At 42.8% G+C, this 22,899-nt stretch overlaps 2 long non-coding RNA genes across 2 annotated transcripts in view; one reads left to right on the forward strand and one right to left on the reverse strand.

Moving 5' to 3' along the window:
- Positions 1-719: 719 nt before the first annotated feature.
- Positions 720-4,997, reverse strand: LOC129542702 (uncharacterized). Its single transcript, XR_008683121.2, has 3 exons — positions 4,672-4,997; positions 1,565-1,736; positions 720-836 (listed from the first exon to the last, which is right to left on the reverse strand). It is a non-coding gene; the product is annotated as an uncharacterized LOC129542702 (long non-coding RNA).
- Positions 772-22,899, forward strand: part of LOC129542701 (uncharacterized) — a 101,213-nt gene continuing 79,085 nt past the window's right edge. Inside the window, exon 1 of the long non-coding RNA XR_008683120.2 lies at positions 772-901. This is a non-coding gene — a long non-coding RNA (uncharacterized LOC129542701). The remainder of the gene's footprint in view (positions 902-22,899) is intronic.

Consider the following 22,899-nt stretch of genomic DNA (forward strand, 5'->3'; position numbering starts at 1 on the left):
AACTAAACCCAGAATTCCTGTTTTAAATCAGCCTACAAGATTTTCAAAACAACAAGCTTTTGCTAGAATTATGTATTAAGGGGGCCTCAAGATTTCCTCTGAATTACATCTGTGTGCAGCTGAGAAATTGACTTCTCCTCCACCCCCCCGCCCCAGCCCAGTCAAATTATTAATTAGTTGCCTTATTGACTAATTTCTAAGCACTCAGTCAAATTGGGTAACCAATCCAATTTGGACAGGAGAACAGCGAAAAGCTTTAGTTCATCCATTTTTCAGTTGGGTGCTTGTCATTGTCTGGGCAAAGAGATTTGGAATCAAGGCCTCAAAACCTCACTCGAGGTTGGAAAACCCAGGAACAGTGATTACTGAGCAGTTTTATCTTATCTTCATTTCTTTCTCGGCTTGATTTCCTGTAATAAAGGCAGAGGGGCCCTTTCAAGGTGGGACAAAAGAGTTTGAAAGGCTCTTCTATTAAAATTAAATAACAGCTATTGAGTGTTTACTCCGTGCTGGGTACTTTTCCTTGTTAGTAGTCATGATTAGGCACTTTTAATGCTTTCTCTCGTATATTCTTTGCCATCCTGACCGACAGGATGTCAGGAATAGAATGAAAGTCGCTGTCATGATGTTAAAAAAAACCTCAGTATTTTTATACAGCTACTTGCTTTTAAGGACCCCCCCAATCTTTTGTAAACATCTTCTGTGACATCTTCCAGATGGTCGGCGGTAGATCTATCTGTTGTTTTACAAAGGTGGAGACATGAAGTTGCAGAAAGTCTGCACTGTTTTCTGAAGAGCAGCAATCACTTCCACAACCCTTTGCCTTGGCAGAGATCCTAAAACAGCCCGTGAGAGGGAAACAAAGACAAAACAGCTACTGGTTTGTCGACCTAAGATGCAGGTACTTTCTCTTTCTTTTCTGGGATACACTGAGGAAGCGTTCAGTTCCGGGAACAAGAGCCAACGCGTTCCCCCATGTTTCCCTATCTAAGTGAGACCCAAGTAGGGTGGCCTGAGCTCCCAGCTCTCTCTCTGAAAATCCTTTTGGGGAATCGAAAACAAATAGCATAGAAAACTGGCTTTCCATTTTGCGGAAGTGGGTAGGTCTGGTACCACTCCTCCATCCCAAACAGGCTTTGGATTCGGTTTTATTGGCTAGTGAAAAGAATCATTTAATAGTGGAGAGCCAGGCAGTGACAAAGGAATTCAGGTAAATTAGTTTCAGTTCTTCCGTAGATAGTCCTTCTCCTTTGGGATTAAAGCTTTAGAAATTAAAGCCTTCTTACCACTTATTCCCCCACCCCCTCCCTGTTCTCTAAGCTTTTTAAAAAGGATTCCTCTTCCCTTGCTAAATCTCTTCTAGAAAGAGTTTCTTTTCTTTCTTACAGAAGGGTTGGGGGAATTAAACTCACCAAAATATCCTAACATCGGTGCGTGCAGAAAATTCAATGAAATCTAAATTAGGTGCATTTAAAAAAAAGTTGTTTTTTGCTGGGACCCTTAAAATATGCAGACATACACCAAGAGAGGGCTTCAAAGCCCATTTTAATAACTAACTACTTACCTGCTCAAAGCATTTCATTCCAGTCCCAAATACTTAAAATGCAGTTAAAGTTTAAGCTTTTAGCCTCTGAAAGTACCAACAGGCACTTGTACGGGAGTGGTGTCCATAAAATCGACAAGCCCGGTTTTCCATTACTCCGTTGTAATTAACAATCCAGTAGTAAATTAATGATCTGGAATTCACAAATGGTGTGGAACTTGAGGGTTTAAATATTTAGCAAGGGCTCCTGATAGCACGTTAGGTTCTATAATTTGATTTTGTAACTGAAACCTACACAAAGGCATGAGTCCCTGACGGTTAACGTTTTTCTAGGCACAGCCCCAAACAAGGCCATGGACACAATCTGGGGTCCCCCATCCCCCAGTTCACCAACCTTTTCATCTGATTTATCTTTCCCTTTCTATTTGCTCTATATCCTTGGTTTCTCTCAGCTTGGAAATCCCGCTTCTATGATTCTTCTCCTCTCTTGTTAAATACTCTTCTCATTGAAAAAAGATTTCAGTTTCCCCAGAAAGTCTGTCACTGGGATTAAAATGCAATATAATGTATACATTTCAGGTGATGTGAAACAAGGACCAGCAAAGATATAAAATATACATGGAGAAATATAAGAAGCAAAAAAAAAAAAGGTGTGGGGGGGGGAGCCGTTCTTTTAAGACTGGCTGAAGTTTAAATAACAGTTTACTGTTTAGACATGAGACGCTGAAAGTCAGGAAATGTTCCCCCAGACATTCTGGACTCTTAAATCTGTTGTCAGTAAAGGGGTACAATGGTGTGAATTTTTAGCTGAGCATCAGTTGGACTTCGAATTTCCTGGGTTTTTGTTGGCTTGTATCACAGTGAAACATTATATTCTGCCACCCGCCCCCCCGCCAAATATATATCTAATTTCCTTTACAAAGGGCAAAGAAAAAAAGTTTTTCCCACCAAGTTATAAGAAAACACGTTATCTTTCCCAATAAGGCATTATCTATTATTGGAGTTTTTTTTTTTTGAGAGCTAAAAAGCATGCCCCAAAATAATGTTCCAAACCCGTTTATTGTGTTTTGTCAGATTAAAAAAAAGCTGAGTTTGATTTATTATTTCATGTAGATATTATGTAGACGCTCATGTTTGACATTTCCTGAGAAATATTTCCGTCTCTGAGGTCTTTAAAAAAATGCACATTTTAAAAGAATTTAGTTTTTTTTTTTTCCCCCGTGTGTGTATGTGTGGTGGCAGATGGTGGAGCGGAGGGGAGTGCTTTTAAGGTTCTTTATGTTTAATATGTTTATTAACTTAAAAGAATTTACTGGGAAATTATGAACTTTATAAAAGACAGACATTTCTTGAGAGCCAATTGCTTCCAACAATTCCTTTCTTTAAAGCCATTTTTCTATTCTTTCCTCCTATAATTACAGAATGTTTTAAATGTGAGTAATTATACCTTGACGTAGCTCGTGATTTAGAATGGACCTTTGAGAATGACAGCAAAGTGGTTTCTGCGTTTCGTAGTTCAATAAAATCAAAAGCAGTTAAAAAATAAGTATACAACTGGATTTGTTATTCTTTCTAAAAATCAGTCGTACATATAGACCTTTTTGTGGGGTGGGTGGGTGAAATTTCAGATTGGAATGAAGTTATAACCCACCTCAGGAAAATCAGCCCTTTAATGAAAGAAATGGAAAAGACTTAATCACCAAGACCCCTCCAATGTGACACTTCAGATTACATCAGAACTCTCCCCAGTAATGCAAAAGGAGAGCCTTTCATCTGAAAAATGAAATGCTTAATGATTTCAATGAGTTCGTACCTCCCCAAATTTGAGATCAGCATAGAGCCTGGATTTCCTTTGTATCTGGGAACCATGTATGGAAATGATTCTTCTCTTGGGTTTTCCACCTCCAGCTTCCCCCTTATTCCCCCCACCCCTCTTGCAACAGGAAGGTAATTTGTTTTCTCTGGGAGAGTTGGAGGGTGGAGGACAGCCATGTAGTTATAGAAAATACTAAATGGCATTTCCTAGTTATCTGAGAATATTAACATTCAAGTGGGTCAGGTCTGCCCAGAGGCAGAAGGCAGAACTGAAGATCATTTTTTTCTCTGCTGTGTTTTGGTGATTAAATGCATTTGTCTGAAAAAGGAGAGAGAGAGGGAGACAGAGAAGGGAATAAAAAGAAAAACTAAAAAAGACTTAAATGTACTGAGAGTAACTAATGAACTAGTTAACATTCTTACTATCAGGAAAGTCTAACCCATTCATAAATAAACAATTTAAAACCGCCTTTCACCCACATGCACACACGCTCTCTTTGAGCTCCTTTTAGCAATTTGGAGTACAGGAGATTAAAGTCTTTTGGAAATTTCCAAGGTCAGACCTCAACTAAAATAGGATTAAGGGGGTAAGGGGGAAGAAAAAAAAAATTGAAGAGAAGGAAGGGTTTTATTCCCTCCTTCCCCTTTCCCCTAACTATCCGAAATAAATCGGAAGTCATTTCTTGAAATCCTCCTCTCCCCTGGCCAGTGGCAGCTCTTCAAAAGCTTCTGAGATTGTTTCAAAATTTTCCAATCCTTCCTCCCCCTTCCTCCCCTCCCCATGGTAAGAAAAACAAGTCCAGAGTAAGGAGTTAAAGGGGGGACATTAGGGGTCCCTTCCCCGCCATACTCCAGGGGGCACTGTGACATAAACAACTTTTGCGGAAAGAGCCTGCTGAAAGAAGAAATCCTCCAACTTTGCGACCGTTTTCTCTTCAGATGTTCCAAGTCAGTATTCTAACAAAGGAAATGAACAAGGGAAACTCACTATATTGTACCCTCTTTCTTTTTTTTTTTTTTGTTGCATTCCATATGTAATGTAAAGTTTAATGTCTCCACCAAGGACATAGGGCTTTGAATGGGGAAGCGCAGGAAGATAAAACAGCTCAGTACCTTTCTTTCTCTCTCCCCTCTACCTCCCTCTTTCCATCCTCCCCTTCTTTTTTTCCCCCTCCCTCCCTCAATTCTTATATCTTTCTGGCCCTTTCTCCATAAATGTTTTCTTTTTTTCCCCCAGGATCCTTTCCTCCCCTTGCCCTCTCTTTCCCTAACGCATCTCTACAAGAAAACATCAAAAACATCTTTCCGTCTACCTTGGTCACATTTCTTCCGATGCCTCCATTTCTTCCATCCTGAAGTCTTCCTAGACGCTGCTTGCCTGCTCAATCACCAGATTTGAGTAAGCAGCGCTGTCTCTCAGTACATTTTGGTAGATCTTAACAGTAATTATGTAGCAACTTCAAAGCAAAACTATTTGTGTGCTTTTCTCTCTTTTTTTCTCTATCTTTCTGGGCACACACATGCGCGCGCACACACTCTCAATCCTAACCCCACTAAACCCAAACAAAAAATCCTTTTCAAACAGGGCAGAAAATTGGGTTGAAGTTAGCAGCTGGTATTTCAAATGTATGATGATTGCCAAAACCTCCCCAAATTTCTGGGGGATAATGAATGGACCCTATAAAGAAATAACACTTGTTTAAAAAGGAAAAGAAAGAAATAGAACTTCTTACTGGACTAGTTTCAGTTAAAAATATTTGATTGTGCCTCAAAATTTCAGTATTTTAGACCAGGACTGTGAATAACAATGATAAAAAACAAACAAAAACAAACTTAGGCTGAGACATACATTTAATTAGAATTTGCCAGAACTGAATCTGGTGCTGACATACCCTAGTTCCTAAAGTGAATGATTTAGTTCTAGCAAACCTGTGCTTTTGGAAAGGCAATTTTACGGCAAAGAATAAACATTTTACATAAGATTTTTACTTCTTAAAATATTTAAAAACTCCACCCAGTTCTGCCTTTGTGTCTGCCTTTAAATAATCAGAGCTGGGTTGCCAGTTTCTAAGTCGGGGGGGGGGGGCGGACCGCTTCATTCAATAAAATAATGGACCGCAAAGCCGAATGTTTCATTGACGAAATGTTTTCCAGGGATTCTGACTTTATTATAAATGAGAGTTTTATCTCAGGAACTAAAAATACGAGAAGGGAAGGAAATCAACGAAAGGGCTGAAAATACTAGGAACTATTAACCAAATCCTCTCCTTGCAGTAAGGGCTGTAGCTTGTTGATGCCTCTGGAAGCCTGAGCAGAGAACAAACAAAAGGAATGCTTAGGATCCCAAAGACTTGTTCGGTGCAGAGAACTAACAAGCACTCAACCAGAGGACGAGCCTTCTTCAGAGTGGGCATTTCCAAGCATGGCAGGCCTCTGTGTGTGTGTGTGTGTGTGTGTGCAGTTTGCACTACTTTCCATATATTTGTCCACACTTATGTAGATGATCATTTAGGAAAGCTTCCATAGAGAGCAACTGGGAAGAGAATGCCTGACTTTTGTATGTTATTGACACGCTTCCTGGTGAATATTACAGATAAGAACATGTCCGAAGTTCTTTTAAGGAAAGGCATCCCTTCCTTTCTCTTTGGTCAGTTTTGTCAATTCACTGTCTAATTTGAAAGCAGAAAGATTGGAAGCAGAGTAGGCTCTAAAGAAGCGTACTGATGCATTTTCTGTTTTCTCTCTTGGAACAGGCACCTTATTTAAAAGTGTTTTCTCTGGATTTTAGGAGACTACACAAATATAGTAGCCTGAAAGGAAGAAATAAGCTCATCAGATTTTAAATAAAAATGCTTATCCACACGTGAGACAAATCAGCCTCATCACAAAAATATACGTTCATTAGCGGTAGCCTTGCTCCTTTGGAAACGGGATCATTCATTTCAGCTTTATTTTCTTCTTGTCCTTTATTTTCTTGGCTTTGTTGTGTTAAAGTCTTGTAAACTTGCTGTGGATCATAAATCCCTTTGCAAACTGTGATATGCTGATTTAGAGGGTCCTGATTACGAGTGTGTAAAACTGAGTTTTCTAAGAGTTTATTATTATTATTCCCCAATATAACACTAACAACAACAATAAAATAAAGGAATTATAAGCCAAGTTGATCTCTCCCAGATTTCTGATTTTTCCTTTGCATACCTAAAAAAGTAGTGAAAGAGAAGACATTCATTTCTAAATGACTGTTCTCAATAATAGGATATTAATACAGTAAAAATCATTTATTCCCATACCAGACCTTCAGATTCCTTCAGTAGCTTTGAAATGGGGGAACATTTCCTAGTGTGGGCTGAGAGGCTGTCTTATAAAAATGGCCAGCAGATGGCACTGCACCCCTGGTTACTACTCCTGGACCTGATTTTTAGTGCTATTCTTAGTTTTTGTATGGACAGGAACTTTGGGGCTGATTCTGGGTAGTCAACAATGGCATCAAAAGATGAAGAGAAGGAGAAAAGTGACCAAGGCAAGGAGTTCTACTTGCACATTGTGGGGATGTCTTGTTTGGAGAAGCTTGCTGGAGCTAAAAAAGACCCATTTGTCTTGGTGTGGGTGGATTTTGGTCTGGCACTGCTGAATAGGAAACAAGACTCTGACTTTGTAGGATTATCCAAATCCCTTTAGGTATTCAGGAAAAAATGGATTCTTTGGTTAGCGGTGTAATTACAACACCTTCACATACCCTGGGGTAATGAAAGGCATTTTTGTTTAACCAGAATCTTCGTTGACCATAAATTACAATGATAGGAATGCCCTTGGTAAAGGAAGAGAAGGGAGCTGACCATGCATGGTATTTGGGTGTGTGTGTATGTACATTTGTGTATGTGTGTGTGACATTGTTAAGAATGGGGAAGGCGATTGACAGATGAATATAATGATTAGATGATGGGGAAGGATGGTTGGATGAAGGAAAAAATTAGATCTATCATGGATATGGAATCAAATGACTTGAATTAAAATGGGGAATGTTCAAAACCAACAAAGAATTTTTCTTGACCACTTCTCAGTGTGAGAGGCAAGGCAGGGAATTACAGTTTAGATGCCAAAATGCTGTAATTTCTGGTACAACTGATAGTTATGGAATCATTGCTACAGAGCATTGGAAGTTGGACCGTCCTCCAACTCTGAGGGGTATTTGGCCACCACACTCTGGGGAGAAAGGAGAAGAAAAGGAAGTTTTCATTTTCATGGAGGCTTCAAGGTTTTCATAACATAGCTTCCAAATGCAGTAAAAACCTCAAGAAACTGGAACTCAGCCAATCAGAGCCGAAGAGGCAAGTATCCAGGAAACAAGTGGCTATTAGGAATGTATTAACAACAGAAATAACAAAACTTCTTCATGATACATCCTGGAGTCAAAGCAAACCAGCTCTTTGTCTCATGTGGATTTTCTGAGGCTCTTGTTTAGTCACTAAGTTGTGTCCGACTCTGACCCCACGGACTGTAGCCTGCCAGGCTCCTCTGTCTATGGGATTTCCCAGGCAAGAATACTAGAGTGGGTTGCTATTTTGTCCTCCAGGGGATCTTCCCAGACCAGGGATCTAATGTGCATCTCCTGGATTGGCAGGCGGATTCTTTACCACTGAGCCACCAGGGAAGCCCTCCAAGGTTCTACATGTATTTTTGTTTCTTCGATGTACTTTGTTAGGATTACAGAATTGCAGCTGGAAAAAAACAGTGGTCTAAGGCCTGTTATCATTCAGTAAAGGAGCGCACCCCGAGGCAGCAATCATAACTGCTGGTGGTAGGAGCTTTGTGGAGGCCAGGAGCCATGCTGGGTGCTTTCTTTCTGCTGTCACATTACATCTTCACAAAGATTTGTGAGAGGGCTCTGTTCTCCTCCCACTTTACAGGCAAGTCTCAGAGGGGTTAGGTCACTTACCGAAGACACACAGCCTGAAAGGTGCAAAGATGGGGTGCAGACACCCAGGAGAAAGTGAGCATCACATTAGGATGAAAGTGAAAGTGTAGTAGCTCAGTCGTGTCTGACTCTGCGACCACATGGACTGTAGCCTATCAGGCCCCTCCATCCATGGGATTTTCCAGGCAGGAGTACTGGAGTGGGTTGCCATTTCCTTCTCCAGGCGATCTTCCCAACCCAGGGATCGAACCCAGGTCTCCCACATTGTAGGCAGACACTTTACCATCTGAGCCACCAGGTAATGGATAGCCATGTGTTATCCTCAAGCATACATTTTGCAGTAAGAAAAGTTTCTTCTGTTCCAGAGGAAAAGCCACTGCACCTGGAGTCCTCTCCTACTTTCCTTAGTGGGATGACCTGGGGAAGAGAGAGACTGGAGGTGCTGAGAAACAGAATCGTGAACTGATGCCGTGTCAGTGGAGGCTGAGAGAGCACAGTCGTTCTTGTTTAGCAGTGAGCTTTGCGCCACCGTTCTTTTAGAGCAGAAGAATACAGGAGTCCACTCACCTCCTAAAGCACTGTGAGGGACAGAGCAAGCCAACGGTAAAATGGAGTTTTCCCCGAGACTCCAAATTTGGAGGCAAAAGACTCTTCTGGTTTTTCAGATTTTTTTTTTTTTGACACCCATTTCCTACTGTAGTTTTATGTATTTTTTACTTTTCATATATTTTTTAAAGACCTTTTCTGAGGTGGACCATGTTTTTAAAAGTCTTTATTGAATTTGTTACAATATTGCTTCTGTTTTACGTTTTGGATTTTTGGCCCCAAGGCACATGTAATCTTAGCTCCCTGACCTGGGATCAAACCTGCACCCCCTGCATTGGAAGGTGAAAGCTTAATCCCTGGACCATCAGGGAAGTTGCTACTGTAGCTTTATTATTGAGCCCTGGCTTTTTGGCAATTGCTGGACAGGAAGTTATCCAGAACTTCAAAGCCAAGCAGAGACAGCGTTCCCATTCAAGTATCTCTGTCTTCCCGTCCTTGCCTTTTCTTCTCAACCAGCCTTCCCTGTGACCTTGAAGACACATTCCGAGTGTCTTGTCTGGGAAGCCAGAATCTCTGGGTCAGGCTGTGGGGCAAAGTTAGCTTGCTCAGAGAACCATAAGCAGACCTGTTTGGCTGGAATTATCTTGCAGGTCCAAGTTGGTTTCCTCTTAGGGTCCGTGGTAGGGGAGATTTAGTGTTTGTGCCCCTTGGGGTTGGGGGAGAGGGTTGGACTGTGACTGCCGTCATGATCGCCCCCAGTGCTCTGTAACTCCACCATTTTAATGAGGAAAATTCAACGTCTTTCTACCTGGATGCTATGCATTTTCCCCTGCCCTGCCCCCATTTATGTATTTATACATAGCTCTTCACTGAGGGCTTAATATATGCCAGATTCTGAGACTTGCACTTAAGGAATTCAGGTCTGGTGAGAGTGATAGGGAAATAAATAGGCATTTATAATACAGCCATCAGTGCTGGAGGGGGTGAGATGTGATACTTCTGGGGAGCATGCTTGATTCAATTCTTCCAGTGGTGGGTAGAAAGAATAATCAGGGAAGACTTCCTGGAGGAAGTGACATCAAATTTGAAGATTGATTCTGAGTAGCATGAGTAAGGGGGGACAGAGAGGATGTTTTGGGGAGCAGGAAGAGTGTGTGCCAAAGGGCTGGTGCAGAAGTGGGGAAGCAGGATGCTGGAAACTGCAAATAACTTATCTGGCTGGGGTCCAGGGGATGGGGGGCAGGGTTGAGGTTCGAGAGTAGGCAGAACTGAGGTCTGAATCGAGGTCTGTGAGTCATGCTGAGGCATCTTATCATTATCCAGGTGGCAGTGGGGAGTTATGGAGAAGTTCAGGACAAGGGGTTGATTCAGCCAACTCCAGCAATAGCTCAGTGGGTTGGAGAATCGTGTTTTCTTAAGGAGCATCATCTTTCCCAAATATGGTTGCCATCTCCACGCCATAGCCCCTGGTGCCACAGGCTCTAGAATTCAGGGACTCCAGAGCGAAGAAGGTATAGTGTTCCTATTCAAGCTGAGTTATAATGGTCAAACCAAGGCTGATGAAAGAGCCAGAATGCATATCCAAGTAGCTGAAAAAATTAGGAATAAGTAAATCCAATGAAAGTGTTAGTGTTGACTCTTTGCAATCCCACAAACTATAGCCTGCCAGACTCCCATGTCCATGGGATTCTCCAGGCAAGAATACTAGAGGGGGTTGCCATTCCCTTTTCCGGGGGAATCTTCCTGACCCAGGGATTGAACCTAGGTCTCCTGCATTGCAGGCAGATTCTTTTGACCATCTGAGCCACCAGGGAATATAGATTGTTCTTGATATTATTTTGGGGAGGAGAAGCTAGATCTCAAAGAGAAATGATTTTGGGCCAGTCACAGTGAGCAGACCGTGCTGGCCAATGAAACATTTCTAAAGACACAGATTAAACCAAGGTGTAGATTTCTTCCCCTCCCCGCAAAAAGGACCTTACCCCACTAGCATCTTTTCTACAAAGGCAAAACATCTTGCACGTTGTGACCGATTTCTTGTCCGCCCGGCTGTCCTTCTCCGATGGAAGTAATTGGGGGAGAAAGGTCTGTGAGCAGAAGCTTTGATGTCTGAGAGAAGGGGGCACTTTCTCAGCAAATGTCCGCTGCAGACACAGTGATTGAGAAAGGCACATCCGTTTTGGAAAATGCCTGCTAATTAAATGAATGTTTTCAACTGGAGAGCATGTCTGAGCTGTTAAGATACGTCCCTGATGAAGCTGGGAGGAATGCTTCAGATGTTGGCCTCAAGTGGGTGTTTTATACCTGGGCCTCCTCAAGTCTCAGAGAGCGCATTTCACTCATTCATTCTCCCGTTTAACAAACACCTGACAGAGTCCTCTGTGCCAGGCACTGTGGTGGGTGTTGGATCTTTAGTAATGAACCAGGCTCCTATGGCAGCTTGTATCTTTTTTTAATTTTTAAAATTGAAGTATAATTGTTTTACTAAATGTTGTGTTGGTTTCTGCTCTACAATAAAGTGACTATATATACACACATATATCCCCTCCCTTGTGCACCTACCCCCTTTTCCCACCACCCCACCCTGAGCTGAGTTCCCAGCATTATACAGCAGCTCCCCACTAGCTATCTTATCTGTTCTACACATAGCGGTGTTTGTATATCAGTCCTACTCTCCCAATCCGTCCCGCCCTCCCCTCCCCCTCTTTTATCCGTGGGTGCTCGTATTCTGACGTGTAAGACAGATCTTTATTGAGAACCTTTTGAGTCACGTGTTCTTCCCGCTAAACATGAATAAAGAAAGGGTGAAACTGGGTCTTCAGAGACCGACTTATATGAGCCCCGGTCCAGTCTCCTCTGTGTCAAGCTCTGTAACCTTGAGCAACTGCTTATTAGCCTTTGCCAGCCTCAGCCTCCCCATCCATATGATGGTCATCACAATAGTGCCCACCTTATAGGGTGAGAGTGAATATTAAGTGAGCTAACGCGTGAAAAGTGCTTCGTTTAGTGTTTGAGCCACAGAAAGAGCTTGACGCGGGTGAGTTTTGCTTACGATCAAGGCCAAGGACATCAAGGAATTATTAAAGAGTAAATTCATCCTCATGGTGAAAGAAAATCAAACAAAAACAAAAGCCCCTGGAGTTAAAAGTGGAGGTCATCCTCTTGCCTTAGTGGCCAAGGCCACTTATGCATTCATGAACGTTGAAAGTCACGGATGACTCCGCCTGTCTTTAGCATGAATGAGGAATCTATTGGCTTCCTATTGGGCAAGGGCTGCCTTAGACCACTGTTAAAACAAACAAACAAACAACGCAGCATCAGTTCTCCGCTTGCATCTTAATCGTCTGGGAAGAGATGCTTGATAAAATGAACATTCCTGGGCTCTCTCCCTTTGAATGTGGCTACTAGAATATTAAAAATTACAAACGGGTCTTGTGTTGATTTTCTTTTGAGTGGTGCTGATGGAGACCCTCACTTGCTCCAGGTCCCTATGACTGGAACAGGACACTTACACATAAAACGATGGAAAAAACCAGCAGCAAACATCTGTCCCTCCTCTTTTTGGAGAGAAGCCTCAGTTCTCCCTCTGCCACCTTGCTGGACCTTTCTTGGTCAGAGGATTCTCATCTGTGGCTCACGACTTGCGTGGTGCCACCCTGATAGCGTGTTAAATGGCAGTGGATTCAAAGCCCATCGAAGGTCACCCTCATGACATCCAGCCAGGCACCTCGGGCTCTTACTGTCCAGGGCTGGGTGGCCTTTTCTCAGCTTGGCACAGCCCCTCACCAGGTGATTCTTTACAGCTCTGAGTTCATAAGAGCTTCTTTAGGAAAGCAAAAATGTTTCAGGTGAGTTTGGACAGATGAGTGTGTTTACTGGAACAAATATCTTGCTGTTTGTCCACCTTTGATTATATCTGCCTGCACTTTCCTCTCTGAATGGAGTTGGGAAAAAACAAGTTCATTTAAAGCTTGAAAATACCCATCTTCTCATCCATTTTGCACCAGCCTTTCTTTGCCCTAAACAATAACACTTATGTTTGCCTCCTTTCCCTGGTTTGTTTTCCAGAACAATCTTGCTTCCCTTTGGCCTTTGTTCTGATCTGCTTCTGTAAATCCATTTACCTTGCTAATAATAATAATGATCTATAATGTTGGGGAAGTGCTTTCCTAGAGCCTTAACTCATCTGACATGTATGAAATCTTTATGAGGTGGGCTGGGGAAATGAGCTTCATGTCCGGTCAGCATTGAATGAGTGTTGATGCTACATGCATTGAATACTTCTCCCAGCTTCAGCAAGTAGGCACGGTCTCCACTTTACAGATGAAGAAACTGAGGCTCAGGGCAGTAAAGGAACTCACCCAAACCCTTGCAGCTACCTAGTAATGGAGTACAACTTTCGATCTCAGTCTCTTGACTTCAAAGTCTGTGCTTTTAACAATTCTGTCATCTTCCTTACGGGCTCTTACAAGGGCCACAGATGAGGAAACGGAGGCACAAAGAGATGAAGGGGTTGCAGCTATTTGTCATCTTTCAGATGTTCGTAGATCCAGCTGGGACTGGGCTTCACACAGAAGGGGATTCAATGTAACTGAAAATTTAGCAATAGCAACAGCTTCAGGCAAGTCTTGATCCAGGAGCTCAATATTTCAAAGAACCTGATTTTGCCATGTTAGTTCTCTCAGCTACTCAGCGAACACGTTAACATTAATTATTGATCCAGCACTGTGCTAGATTCTGGATAGGGATCAACTCTGGCCCCAATCATGGAGGTTTCAACTCCCAGGAGCATGGGGACAGAGTGATGGTTTAAAGCAGAAAATTCCAATGCAGCTTGGTATCCGTTCTCTCTCACACATGCTTATTTTTAACATAGCATTACAAATACAGTTGAATGGCCCCGTCCTCCTTCCCTACGGTCTCAAAGGAGGTACGGATAGAACTGCTCTGGAGTCACTGTGCTCGGAAGCCCGGAGTCTTGTTCACCTGGCCTCTACTCTCTACTCTCTTGCTTTGGGAGCCCCTCTCCCTAATGTGGTGGTCTTTGAGGAATTCCATGTGACTCTCTATGAAACAAAATTTTAAATCTACTCTTTTTCATCAGTAACATTTTTCCCCATTGGTCTATAGGATACATACAGAAGAAACACACACATCATAAAAGCTGACTTCAGTGAATTTTCACAAAGTAAACACATCTTTAGAAACCATACCCAGATCAAGAACCAGGAGATGTCAGCCTATTTTCCAGTCTCAGTTACCCTGACAAAATGCTGTATCTTGATTTTGACACCATGGATTAGTTTTTTCTGAGTCCTCCTGTATACAGAGCCACCTAGAGTCTTTTGCTTAGCATTATGCTGGTAAGATTACCCCACTCATTTGAATGGGCACATGATACTCTATTTGACGAATATTGAATAATTCACTTCACTGATCTTATATTGTTCTAAATGATTAGGTTGCTTGTAACTTATGCTTGTTGATTTTCTTTTCAGTTTTGCTTTGTTTGTTGGGAATGGACGCATTTGCCCAGAGCAAGGATAGGGTATTGGTTAGATGTTACTACTTGGAAGCAACAAAACCAACCCTGGCTTGCTCAGACCAAGAGAGTTCAAAAGAGAGGCTCACAGGATTGGAGGGGGGACAAAGGATATGGGCCAGGAGAAGCCATGGGCAGAGGAGTATTATCTGGAAATACACAGGGACAGTTCATGGAAGGGAAACCAAGGTGGGCAGAGGCTGGGCAGCAAAATCCAATTTTTTAAAAAAATATTGATCTACTTATTTACCTGCCGATTTATTTATTTGGCTGTGCTGGGTCTTTGTTGCCGCACATGGATCTTCAGTTTGCATTGTGCACACGGAATCTATTAGTTGCCTCATGCAACATCTTTAGTTGTGGCTTGTGAACGCTTAGCTGTGGCATACGGGGTCTAGTTCCCTGACCAGGGATCAAACCCGAGTCCCCGCATTGGGAACGTGGAGTCTTAGCCACTGGACCACCAGGAAAAGCCAGTGTCCTTTTATGTGGACCTATCAGCCCTGTAGGAATTTGGGCTTGAAGGAGATGTTTTGGGGAAAGTAAGTTCTTCTTGGTAACCAGGAAACACTCGTATGGACTGGCGTACCTATTTCTAAGACTGGCCCTGGGTTGTCTCTTTGTGGCTTGTTCTAGGACTGAGATACTGATTAGTGCAGGATTCTCGAATGTTTCTTTTCAGGGAACTCCATGCACATCAGAGAAGTGTGAATGAGAATCTCTGGTCCTGGGGATGCCATTCTATTAGTCTTCAAAATCTTCTTGTTGTTGTTCTAGTCACTAAGTCATGTCTGACCCCTTTTTGACCCCATGGACTGTAGCCTGCCAGCCTCCTATGTCCTTGGGATTCTCCAGGCAAGAATACTGGAGTGGGGAGCCCTTCCCTTCTCAAAGGGATCTTCCTGACCCAGGGATCAAATCCAAGTCTCCCACATTGTCAGGCAGATTCTTTACCACTGAGCTACCTGGGAAGCCCTCAGAACCTTGGGATTTATTTTAAAAATTCATGTGAAGTTTGCATTTTATTCCCTAGGTATCCATGCTTATTTGGCATAAAGGCAATTATATTTTCTAAACCGTCAAACAAGTAGATGCTCTGGGGCCATGTTGTTCAAGTATAGTCTGTGGACCGGCAGCATCAACATCACCTGCAGCTATTTGTTAACGCGGAGTTCCAGCATTTTATCATGATCCCCTAACTGCAGTTTCGTACAGTTCCTAGTTGACTCAGGTGCATAGTAGCCCTGCTCTGTCTTTCATTCATCCGTTCATCAGAAATGCATTGAGCATTTTCTTTTTACCGGGTACTAGCTTTACTGCAGTGAACAAAACAGATGAAGTTCCTAACCTCATGGGTGTCCAGCCCAATAATGAAGATAGGCATTGAATAAATACTTGCAGAGGAAGAAAGGGTGCATGGATCCATGTGGACATATATGTCCAGGAGGATGGGGTAGGTCAGGGCAGGCTCCCTGGAGCAAATGAAGTTTCACTGAAGACTAGGAGGATGGGTGTAATGTAGTTAGGCTGAGGGAGGGCTGCAGGGAGTCAGAAAGTGAGTGCTAGTGCCCTCGGCAGAGGGTGTGCTCTATGTCAAGGCCTCAGGGAGGAAAGTCTAGCTTATCAATGCAGAACTTCTTCATTCATTCATTCACGCAGCAGACTCAGAGACAACACCTGTTACACTCATAGCCAGCGCCTTGCTTAATGCTGGGGAGGTGCTGCTGATGGTGATGGAGATGATGACAATAATGAGCACTTAAATAGCCAGACATTATTCCAGGTTCTTTATATATGTTAACTCACCCAGCCGTCATCGCTAACAGCCCTATGAGACAGCTTCTAGGATATTCTCCATTTTACAGAGCAGAAAACTGAGGCAGGAAAAGGTTAGTTAACTTTACCCACGATGATTCAGCAGAGACCAAATTCAAGCCGGGGAAACCCAGCTTGGAACTTCCTGGTCTTCATCATTACATTCTAAGTAAGACAGGGATCAGAATCTGCCTGCAGTGCGTTGCCATTTTCTTTTCCAGGGGATCTTCCCAACACAGGGATTGAACCCGCATCTCCTGCATTGCAGGCAGATTCTTTACCGCTGAGCCGCTGGGGAAGCCCATAGACACACATACACTCACACTTATACACACAACACATACAGACATGTATCCTAAGGACATTCACTCACATACATACTCTTCACATACTCGCTCAAACGTGTACAAACACATGTGCCACTTTCCTTCAGACACTCATTCAAAGCGCTTCCCTGTAGCTCAGAGAGTAAAGAATCTGCCTGCAATGCAGGAGGCCTGGGTTTGATCCCTGGGTTGGGAAGATCCCCTGGATAAGGGAATGGCTACCTATTCCAGTAATTTTTCCTGGAGAATCCCATGGAGAGAGGAGCCTGGAAGGCTATAGTCCATGGGGTTGCAAGGAGTCGGACAAGACTGAACGGCTAACACTAGTCAGCTAGTACACACACACACGTACACAAACACTCTCCTGCCCTGCGCTCGCGCACATACACACACCCACCCCAGCAGCATATTCTTTATTGCACACACACTTTGAAGCCTTGGTGCCTGCCATCTACCAAAGAACCTTGCAGTCATGTTAGAGAGGAAAAGTTCAAATGAAAATCAGATCCAGTAATTATAGGATTTGCTACACACACATTTTTTTTTTTTTTCCAATTTGGAAAACGAAAGAGGCCCAGGAGATGAGAGACTTTCCTGGGGGTTAGGGAGTCAGTAAGCAAAACCACATTTAACGGAGTGAGAAAAACTCCCAAAAGTATTCTTAAAAACCGCTGGATGGAGGAGAAGAGGATTGGTGACACAATTTGCTTGTCAACCGTTAGGTCTGACTTTTGTGTCTTGGTGTAGTGACATTTTGTGGGTTTTTCAAGGACAAAGCCAAGGCTTTTTTCCCTTTGAGGCCCCATTTCTGGAACAGGACACTAAATATCATCCAGATTGACTCACTTTGGCAAACATGTACGGAGTGTCCAATAGATGTCGGGTATTGGATAAGCCCCTCGGGGGTACACAGATAACTAAAGGGAATCCAGAATGGTAGAGGAAAGAGGTGAGTATAACCTGGGGTGAATTCAGTGCAAAGGACAGAAAAGAAACAGAAACATTTTAAGGGTAGCTGGCTTCAGGCATTACTGGATCCAGGGGCTCAGACCAACTTTTATCACATAATCACACTAATGGTGTGACGTGGTCAGCTGTGGTCACTTGGGCTGCAGCGTGGAGAAAAGACTGGGACAAGAGTGGGAGCTGGAAAGTTAGTTTGGGGAAGGGAACATTGTGATAGTCCAGGCCGACGAGCACGGTGGCTTATGACGAAGCAGATAGGAAGCTGGGAAGAAGTGAGAGAGGAGGTTTAAGTTGCAAAGATTTGGTGATGGAGGGTGTAGGGCATAAGGAAGAGGGAGGTATCGAAAAGAATTCCTAAACCTAGAGATTGTCATACTGAGTGAAGTAAGTCAAACAGAGAGGCAGAAACTTTGTACGGCATCTCTTATACGAAGAATCTTAAAAAGACGTGATACAAATGAACTTATTTATAAAACAGACTTGCAGACTCAGAGAATGAACTTCTATGGTTGCTGGGGGTGGGGGAAGGATGAGGGGAAGGGATAGTTGGGGAGTTTGGGTTGGACATGTACACACAGGGAACTCTGCTCAATGTTATGTGGCAGCCTGGATGGGAGGGGAGTTTGGGGCAGAATGGATACATGTGTACATATAGCTGAGTCCCTTTGCTGTCCACCTGAAACTATCACAACATTGTTAATCATCTATATTCCAATACAAAATAAAAAGTATAACTTTAACCAAGAAGAGGGGCTTCCCCGGTGGCTCTGCTGGTAAAGAATCAATGTGGGAGACCTGGGTTCAATCCCTGGGTTGGGAAGATCCCCTGGAGAAAGAAATGGCAACCCACTCCAGTATTCTGGCCTAGAGAATTCCATGTACTTCTCCAGGGTCCATGGGGTTGCAAAGAGTCAGACGTGATTAAGTGACTTTCACTTCACTTAACCAAGAAAATGGGTATAAACACTCTGACTTAAGAATGATGGTCTTTCCTCCTGCCCCCAGCATTATTTAGCTGTAACTGACAAAACTGTGAGTTTAAGTATATAATGTGATGATATGACATATGTATATATTGTGAAAGGATTCCCACCATTGAATTAATTAACACATCTATCACCTCATACTTCTGTCCTTTGTGTGTGTGTGTGCGTGTGCACTTCAATTCTACTCTCTTAACAAAATCTAGAGCCAGGCTACCTACTTGGGTTCAAGTCTCAGCCCAACATTTTACCAGCTAGTTAGCCTTGGGCAAGCCACTCCACTTCCTGTTCCTCAGTTTCAATGTCTTTTAAGTGGGATAAAGCTGTTGATCTCATAGAGCTGTCCTGAAGTTTTAATGAGACAATATGTGCAGAGTGTTTAAACTCACCCCTGTGTACAGGAAGCAGTCAATAAAGATGAGGTACATCATTATTGGGCTTCCCAGGTGGCTCAGTGATAAAGAATTTGCCTGCAAGGCAGGAGATATGGGTTTGATCCCTGAGTTGGGAAGATCTCCTGGAGAAGGAAATGGCTGCTCACTCCAGTACTAACCTTGTTTTGGAGGGTTTGCTCTTTTCTGAAGGTTGGGGTTAGGAATGGGCATGACCAAATGATTTACTTTGGTCAAAAATTTAAGTAGAAGTGATATGTTACTTTTGAGTAGATGTTTTAAGAGCTGGTATGCAATTGACCATATCTGTCTTTCTCTCTGCCATGGTGACCAGCAAGCTTCTGGATGTTGGATGCTCTGTCAGCCTGGTATCAGAGTGAGGATATAGGGCAGAGCCCCCAGGTGGCCTACAAGAGAAAGGTAGCATGAATGAGAAATAGATCTTCACTGTTACAGGACCCTGAAAGTGGGGATTGTTGTTACTGCAACAAAAGCCATTCTATCCTGATACAGTGATGGGCACCAGAAACTGGACCATAGAAATCTTTGTTCTTTAAGTAAATATTTCACAGGTTCACACCTCCGTGACATGCGTGCATGTTCAGTTGCTTCAGCCATGTCCGACTCTTTTAGACCCTATGGACTATAACCCTCTAGGCTCCTCTGTCCATAGAATTCTCCAGGCAAGAATACTGGAGTGGGTTGCCATGCCCTCCTCCAGGGGATCTTCCTGACCCAGGGGTCAAACCCAGGTCTCCTGCATTGCAGGCAGATTCTTTACCCACTGAGCCACCTAGGAAGCCCTCACACTTCCATGGCATTGTACAGTAATCCCATTGTACAGATCCAAATATAGAGAGGGGAAAAAACTTCTTTAACTTTCAAAGAGAGAGTCTACTCAGCTCTGAAATACCCTGAAATGGATTCTAATTGGAAAAAAAAGCAGGGTTGATGAAAAGTATAAGCTTTTATATGTAATGAAAATGGAAGTGGGTATCACTGCACATATGAAAAGGAAATCTATGAAAACCACAGAGCATTTTAGCAGGTTAAAGGTAAAAGCAAATGGGCTTATTATGTATCAGTTAAATAAACAAGGGCTTTTGGGACCAGAAATGGGAGGTTTTCTAGTCACCATTCAACCTTTCAGAGATGTATTTAAAATATGGCATAAGGTGTATGAAGAGTCTTATTTTTGTTTTTTTGTTACCATTCTAAACTGATCACATAAGAGCAGAGAACTAGACTTAGAAACTGTGGGTTTTAGACATATCAGAATATTGAAATAACACCTAGGCTTTCAGGAGGGTTTGTAGATCTTGGGACACTTAAGAGTTTAACCTCAGCATGATATATGACTTTCTTCTCCCCTGGAGAAGGAAATGGCAACCCAATCTAGTACTTGTGTGTAGAAAATCCCATGGATGGAAGAGCCTGGTAGGCTACAGTCCATGGGGTCGCAAAGAGTTGGACATGACTGAGCGACTTCACTGTCACTTTCATGATCTATGAGTTTATTTTTCCCAACTTCAGAAATGTATCTAATGCTTCAGACATATTTACTCTTGGTCCTGGAAATGATGCTGCTTGGGGTGAGACACTCCTATTTCTCTTTCTTGACCGTAGGAACTTTGGGGGTGCAGTTAACATAGAAATTAATTTCCAAGTCCCTGTGGCTTGGTTGTTGATGTCTCCTGGGAAAAGAGTAGGACAGAAAACACAGTCCCCCAGGCTTGTCTGTGGTTTGCATGTTGTGATGTCAGTGGGAATATGACTTGATGGAGTCCATGTGTGCAGAGCCATGGCCCCAATGACAATAGTAGTAAAGGGCACAGCCTTGGCAGTGGATGGACCTTAATTTCTATATCAGTTTCACCTTGGGGAATTTGTATTCCCTCTCTAAGCCTCAGTTTGTTCATTTGCAGAACGGGCACACTGGTGCTTTTTAGAGTTGTCATGGAGGATCAACTGAGATGAAAATGTAAAGTGAGGCTTATCCTTGCACATAGGTTATGCTCAGTAAATCTTAGTGATGATAAGATCAGCTGTCTCATGGTGACTCATGATGAGAACAAGTCAGACGTTGGTCTTTGGTGTTATAATTTTCCTCAGTGAAATACCGTATCCAAGAGTGCAATTGGGATGACCCAGTGACTACAGAGATGCCAGGGCTGTGGAAGTGATATTTGGGATTTTATCAGCCAGTCCCTAAGGTGTGATGAAAGCCAGGTGCTTGCTCACTTCCAAGTGAGATTTTACCAAAGAGTGAATTTCTAAATAATTTATTTCTTCTTTTTAGAACATCATTTTAATACCTAACAATTATCTCTATGAGAAGAAGATCAGGCTCAGAAGCTGTTGTGGATGATCAGCAACAAATTTTCATATAGCTGTCATCTAGTTATTCTATATACCAGGATCCTATTTTCATTTGGAGTCTTTTTATTTCAGGAGCTCAAAATTTCTCCTTCTTGCCATTAAATCAGGGCTTCTCTGGTGGCTCAGATGGTAAAGAATCTGCCTGCAATGCAGGAGACCTGGGTTTGATCTCTGGGTTGGGAAGATCCTCTGGAGAAGGGAATGGCAACCCACTCCAGTACTCTTGTCTGGAGAATTCCATGGACAGGGTATCCTGGTGGGCTACAGTCCATGGGCCCACAAAGAGTCAGACACAATTTGAGTGACTAACAGCCATTAAGTCAAACCCCTAACTCCATTATTACAGAAAATAACTCTCTGTGATGCTCCCTAAGACAGCTCTTCAGAATTCTTGCTTGCTCATTCTTCAATATACTTTGCATTCTGCATCTGATAAGGGCAGATATGTGGTACTTGTGCTACCAGTTCTAATCTAATCTAGTCTCCATGGCAGACATCACTCAGCGATCTCTGCTTTGACTTCTTACCCAGTTTCATCATTGTTCTCAAAACAGTACTGCAGACAACCACTCTCAATTGATGAAGCATGGTGTGATTTACCACCCCTGATGTAGGCAGTCTGGCTTTTTATTTTGAACATTCTAGGGTTTCTCCATACTTATCAGTTCAGTTCAGTTGCTCAATCATGTCCGGCTCTTTGTGACTCCATGGACTGCAGCACGCCAGGCTTTCTTGTCCATTACCAACTCCTGGAGCTTGCTCAAAGTCACGTCCATTGAGTCGGTGATGACATCCAACCATCTCATCCTCTGTTGTCCCCTTCTCCTTTTGCCTTCAATCTTTCCCAGCATCAGGGTCTTTTCCAATGAGTCAGTTCTTCACATAAGGTGGCCAAAGTATTGGAGTTTCAGCCTCAGCATCAGTCCTTCCAATGAACATACAGGACTGATTTCCTTTAGGATTGACTGGTTTGATCTTCTTGCTGTCCAAGGGACTCTCAAGAGTCCTCTGCAACACCACAGTTCAAAAGCATAAATTCTTCAGCATTCAGCTTTCTTTATAGTCCAACTCTCACATCCATACATGACTACTGGGAAAACGGTAGCTTTGACTAGATGGACCTTTGTCGGTAGAGTGATGTCTCTGCTTTTTAATATGCTGCCTAGGTTGGTCATAGCTTTTATTCCAAGGAGCAGGCATCGTTTAATTTCATGGCTGTAGTCACCGTCTGCAGTGATTTTGGAGCCCCCCAAAATAAAGTCTCTCACTGTTTCCACTGTTACCCCATCTATTTGCCATGAAGTGATGGGAATGGATGCCATGATCTTTGTTTTTTGAATGTTGAGTTTTAAGCCAGCTTTTTCACTCTCTTCTTTCACTTTCACCAAGAAGCTCTTTAGTTCTTCTTCATTTTCTGCCATAAAGATGGTGTCATCTGTATCTGAGGTTATTGATATTTCTCCTTGCAATCTTGATTCCAGCTTGTGCTTCATCCAGCTGGCATTTTGCAGGATGTACTCTGCATATAAGTTAAATAAGCACAGTGACAATATACAGCCTTGATGTACTCCTTTCCCAATTTGGAACCAGTCTGTTGTTCCTTTTTAACTGTTGCTTCTTGACCTGAATACAGATTTCTCAGGAGGCAGGTCAGGTGGTCTGGTATTCCCATCTCTT

Source organism: Moschus berezovskii, chromosome 19, assembly GCF_049115385.1.
Source record: "Moschus berezovskii isolate FMDL1 chromosome 19, NW_MosBer_1.0, whole genome shotgun sequence".
NCBI lineage: Eukaryota > Metazoa > Chordata > Mammalia > Artiodactyla > Moschidae > Moschus > Moschus berezovskii.